A 6,380-nucleotide genomic window follows, 5' to 3' on the forward strand; every position below is an offset into this window, starting at 1 on the left:
TTGAAGTCACCCATGTGTGTTGGTCACAAGAGACTACGACAAAGGAGGCCAGGTTGCTTACCTGTAACTAGTTCTTCGAGTGGTCTTCTGTGAACTCACAAAACCCACCCTCCACTCTGCTTCAATGCCTTGCTCTTAATTTGTTCCTCTGCTGCAGCAGACCAGGAACTGAGCAGGAGATGGGAGCCATGCCCTGGAGCATGTGTAGAGGGAGGTGGGCGGGGCTCCTGCCTAAAACTCTACTCAGCCTAGAATGCTCTGAATGACTGTTCTGCACAGATGCATAACCCATGTGTGTGAGTTCACAGATAACCACTCAAAAAACTATAGTTAAAAAGTAAGCAACCTGTCCTTATACGTTAACCTTTTTCCAAAAGTTGTCATATCAGAACAACCACAATTGTATGGCTGGATAGTTCTAAGTGAAGAAGCAGCAAAATGGTGGGGGCGAAAGCCCCAAACTAAGTGGGAGAAGGAAGTGCTCATTTTGATACATTAATATTTGACCCAAAAGAATGGGAACAGCCATAGATTTGGTGAGGAGCATAAGGATACTATTGGTTCAGCTGCTCAATATCAACCATGATGGCAGGGTATTGGGATTAAGCTAAGGGTATTGCATGCAGTTGTGCCATTTAGTCTGTTATCAAACCCTTAGATAATCGAGAAGATGTTTCAATGGTTCTTTAGGGTATTATACAACACATGCTGTGTTATAGCAGTAACATTCATACAGAGCAAACACATGAACATGAAGGGTGTATATTTAGCGTGTAGATCTATATAATTGTGTGTAGCTCATGTGCTACAGGAATCCAGAGTAGTGAGCAGTATTAAGTGAGTTTGTGCTTTAGAACCCTGATAGACATCTGAAAGCGTTTGTAAATTGTGGTTTTCTAGAGTAATGAGTGTTCATCTAAAGCTGTAGTCAACATATTTTTCTATTGACTTTAATATGAATGGAACTAGGCCAAAACTAAGCACTTCTGAAGAATTCCACTCTACGTGGTTAGTTCTAGCTCCAGGGCAGCGGTGTTGCTTTGGAATGAATTATGTACATGAAAATTGCACAATCCATGGCCAGCAATCCACATAATGGCATTCAGTCAACTTTAATGAGAAATCCAATCTGTAATAGGTAAACTCCTCTCATTGTTGATTTATGCCTTTGATTCTAATACCTGGAGCAAATTGGCTGGTACAATCTGACATGATAGAGGTGCTTATGCTAGTTTTAATAAAACATTCAGAGAGGCGCTGAAAGAAAAATGAGATCCAAAAAGTCTGAAATGAAGAATTAGCAAATGAGAAATAAAACTGCTGAAATCAAGTGAGAGTAGCCTTGAATCAGTCAAATAACCAAAATATTTAACTGGATGCTATGCAAGAATATAAGGCATATAATTGGTGCAAGTTGTTGGGAGAGGCCCTGAAGCTGGGTCTATCAGAGTACATGGGAGGAGGTAGCTGTAGAGTGATTTTTTTGCTCAGGTAGATAGGCAGGCTCCCAAAATGTGATCCAGTTAATTCAGGATGAGAGGTTCTGGTCTTCGTTAACCAACTCCCATTTAATCAAGTTGGGCTAGCTAATCTAGAATTTTAAATTTAACCACAACTACTTAATTGCCTTGTGTGGGTGGGCATTCCTAGGAGATGCCTTTTGCAGTCTCTAACCAACTCTTGTTTGGTGAATAAGAGCTGGAAAGGGATTTTACCCTCTGGACAGCATTTTTTATTTCTATTGTCTGTCTTACCAAAAGAAGAAAAATTTGGAAAACCTTAGGCAAAAGATGACATCAAGGCAAAGAAACAGCAAGAGGCTTAACCATTTCAATCTACCTAAGATTGTTAAAAGGTTTCAAGAAACATTCTCTTTCGAAAAAGTATATTTTATAGCTAAAGTCTTTTAATAAGATATAATTAGAAATAACAGCTAGATACTAATGCCAGTAAATTCCATTTAAATATCAGGCACTTTGTAGTAACAGTGTAGATTATTATTATCAACGACCACCCTTGGGAGTGTTCGTCACTTTGAAGGGTCTGTACCAATGCAGCAGCATCCCTCTTGAACAGGAGAGGAACCTGTGGCCCTCCAGTTGTTGGAGTGCCATCCTCCCTAAACATTGGCCCAGCTGGTTGGGGTTGATGGGAGTTGGAGTCCAACATCAGGAGGCCACAGGTTCCCCACCGCTGCTCTAGAAGGTTTTTGAGCTATACACAGCTTAGGCTGCTATCCTATACACGCTTGGGAGTAAGTCTAATTGAACTCAGTTCAATTTACTTCTGAGTAGAAATGTATAGAAGCTTTGATTCTTCCTAAGACACAATGAATCACTTTATTGACTATCTGACTAAGGTAAAAGCCTTCTGGGACAGCCTTCCATAATGCAGTGCAAAAAAGGGTATATGAGCCACAAACTTAGCATTGTGACTACACAGGCAGGAAAAACCTTAAACTGAAAGCTGTGTGAAGAGACTTGACTATGTAAAAGGCTGTTCATTGTAAATGACTAGTGGAGAGGTCCATGAAAGTTCACTGGCAGGTAGTGTGTTTTGAGGGGTGTGGGTGAGTAAAGCCTTGGAGGGAAAGGGGCTTACAATTAGGCTGCTTTAGTCAAACTCTCCACTTCCACTGTCATTGTTTTTCAAAGCTTCCCTATCAGTAATCTTTGTGTTCAGGTTTACATACACTTTAATAATTCTATAATTCCTTGTGCTTAAGTTTTAATACTTTGATAAGGAGACAAAATTCTTTGTAAGTCAGGAGTATTGTGGTACTTCAGGAGGCTTATTACACAGTGGAAAATACAACACATCTTTATACATTATTTTTCACATGGAATAAAAGCAACCTGCCTCCCTAAAAACTCAAATTCTTGCAGTACTGATTCTAGCATATGCTTCATAAGGAAGCAAGTTACATGTATGTTGCATTGTGTTTGAGTATCCAGAAGTGGGAATCATTGGCATGAGTGATCCCCTGGCTGGAATTGCAGACCCTTATTGCAGATGTCAGATCAGAGGCTTGCAAGCCTGAGAATTGAACTTGAGAGCTACAGTTGCTCTTTTAGGGGGATAGATCATACATTTCATTGATACATTGATTAAGAGCAAAAAGTGTAATTTGTGGTGAAATGTACAAGATGAGAAGTTACTGAAGGCATGAGTTGAACTATTTGCTAGTGAGATGCCCAGTCAATGGTGGAATTGGAGGTGGAGATAGAACCATAAAGGTGAGCTGTACTGGAGTGGATGGAGAATGCCAGCCTCTTTTTTCTTTACATTCTCACGTAGCTTCACCCATTTTTCTTTTCTTTGGCCCTTGCTTCCTGCAGCCCTTCTCTAATTCCCGTGTTGTTTCTCTTCTGTTTGCCTTTTCCTGCCACCTCTGCCCCTATTTCCTCCTTTGCAGTGCCTTCCAGCTGACCTTGCCTAGATCCGCTACTGTAGTGATGGCCACCTACCTTTATGTCTTTAAAGGGGGATTAGACAAACTAATGGAGGATAAAGCTAGTAATGGCTACTAATCATAACTATATATTATTTCCAGTATCGGGAGCAGTATGTCTCTGTAAGCCAGTTGCTGGGAGCATGAGCGGAAGGATGCTGTTGCAGTCACATCCTGCTTGTAAGCTTCCCGTGGGTATGTGTTTAGCCACTGTGGAACAGAATGCTGGACTAGGTAGGCCTTTGTTTTGATACAGCATGGGTCTCGTGTCATCTTGTGGCTTTATCCACCATGGTTCTAGGGACCACAGGGATTTCAGGGCAGTGGTGGTTCTTTTAAAGTGGTAGATCATGAAGGAACCAAACTAGACCAATCTTTTACCCATTTCTTTGAGCTTTCTAAAGGCATCCTTGTATGCCAAAGCCAGTGAAATAGTTCAGGAGGAATGGGTGGACAGGCCTGCACACATGAACACATGTGGAACATTATGCACTGCATGTTAGCTTCTAAGCAGGTTCCATTGAGTTTAAATGGAACTTTTGCAAGAGTGCACAAGATCTGAAGATTTCTATGTTACTGAGCTGCCTGCCCCTTGGATTGTAATGTAGCCACTGAATAAGTACAATAATGTATTCCAAGCTGAAGTGAATGGGTCTTATGCTTTCAGCTTCCTTTGAGAATGGTGGTAAAATACCTGATGAAATGGGAACTTGGTGCAGAGAGGTACAGTGTAAAAGCTAGAATGCAGATACTTGGTCTCTGTTCTGATCTCCTCTGAGCCCACACCACTTTTTATTCTGTCCTGAAAGTTTGTTTCTGCAGCCCATAGCACCATTTGGATTGGTTTATGTGCTTTGTTGTCTTTATTATTGTGAACAAAACAAGGTTTCTACTTGTTTCCTGGCTAAATTTTCTCAGCTGCCAATTTCTTAGGAGCAACTACTTCCAACATTTACCAATAAGCAAATAACAGCGTGCCTGTTAAAAACCAGTTGTCTTCATATGATCATTGAAGACAACCCACAGCACTGGCAGTAATGGCTCCAGAGCAGTGTGTTTTTGCAGAACAGATGGATCTGGACAAATCTGGAAAACAGTTCTTTAAAAATACTGTAATTACCCTAATTCTGCCTGGACAGCTAGATGAATATAGGAGTGTTGGGCCAGTAGATGTTAGCCTAGCTTGGTTTCTGCAAAGACATGCGCGATCAGATGAAAGGCCAATGCAGTCTAGCACACTGCTTTTGCCAGTGATCAACCTGATGCCTCCAAGAAGCATACAAGCAGTGCATGAAGACTATGGTCCTCTCCTGCTGTCACTTCCCAACAACTTTTATTTAGTGTCCTCTGAGCTTGGAGGGTCTATATAGGTATCATGACTAGTAGCCATTGATGGACCAAGCAGCTACTCAAATGTTTCTGTAACCTCCTATATCTGCTTTTTCCACATTTCTGGGAAATTTGCAAGCTTGCTTTGTGAAGGTCAGGCATGGCAACTTCTGTGTTCTGGGAGACCTCTCTATTCTTCAGCCACCAGTCTAGGGGTTGTAACAATCCAGCATGTTCATGAATGATCAGGCCCTACAAGAGATTTGGTATGACTTTAGTATTAAAGCTCTAAAGAGCAGTTGTATTTGGATAGTATGGATTCATCAATTGGGTGGGGCTGAGGGGAGAGAAATAAATGTGCTTCCTGAAGGATCCTTTATAGGAGCCTTCCCTAACCTGATGCTCTCCAGATGTTTTGGACTTGACCATTGCACATGTTAGCTGGGGCTGGTGGGAGTTGAAATCCAAAACACCTGGAGGGCACCATGTTGGAGAAGACTGCCTTAAACAGATTCCTTCTACCTGAGGCCCTGCTGCAAATCAGAGTAGACAAGGGTAGGTTAAGAACATGTTGGATCAGACCAAGGGGCCATCTAGTCCAGCATTCTGTTCACAAACCAGCTGTTGACCAGGAACCCAGAAGCAGGGCATGAGTGCAACAGCACCCTCTCACCCATGTTCCCCAGAAACTGGTGTCCATAGGCTCACTGCCTCTGGTACTGGAGGTAGCACATAGCCATCAAGACTAGTAGCCATTGATAGCCTTTTCTTCCAGGAATTTGTCCAACCCCCTTTTAAAGCCATCCAAATTGGTGACCACCACTACATCCTGTGGGAGTGAATTCCATAGTTTATGTGCTGTGTTCATAGAACCCCGGGTTCTAGTATTTTGAGAGAGGGATAAAAATGTCTCCCTATCCATATTCTCCAAACCATGCATAATTTTGTACACCTCTATCCTGTCTCCTGTTACCCTCCTTTTTTCCAAGCTCAACAATCCCAGCTGTTGTACCCTTCTCATAGGGGAGATGCTCCAGCCCCTTGATCATTTTAGTTGCCCTTTTCTGCACTTTTTCCAGCTTGACAATATATATATTTTCAGGTGTGGTGACTGTACACAGTATTCCAAGTGTGGTCGCACCATAGATTTGCATAGGGGCAGTATGATATTGGCAGTTTTATTCTCAGTTCCTTTTCTAGTTATGCCTAACATGGAGTTTGCCTTTTTTACAGTGGCCGCAGACTGGGTTGACATCTTCATTGACCTGTCCACCACAACCCCAAGGTCTCTTTCCTGGTCGGCCACTGCTAGTTCAGATCCCATCAGGCTATACTTGATGTTGGGATTTTTTGCCCCAACGTGCATCACTTTACACTTGCTTACATTGAACTGCATTTGCCATTTAGATGCCCATTCTCCCAGTTTGGAAAGTTCCCTTTGGAACTCTTCACAATCCCCTTTTGTTTTAGTACTCTAAAGAATTTGGTGTCATCCGCAAACTTGGCCACTTCACTGTTCACTCCTAATTCCAGATCATTTATGAACAGATTGAAAAGCATTGGCCCTAATACAGATCCCTGTGGGACTCCACTATTTACT

The sequence above is a fragment of the Heloderma suspectum genome, chromosome 3, assembly GCF_057233095.1.
Source record: "Heloderma suspectum isolate Gila_16-S chromosome 3, 16-S_ref, whole genome shotgun sequence".
NCBI lineage: Eukaryota > Metazoa > Chordata > Lepidosauria > Squamata > Helodermatidae > Heloderma > Heloderma suspectum.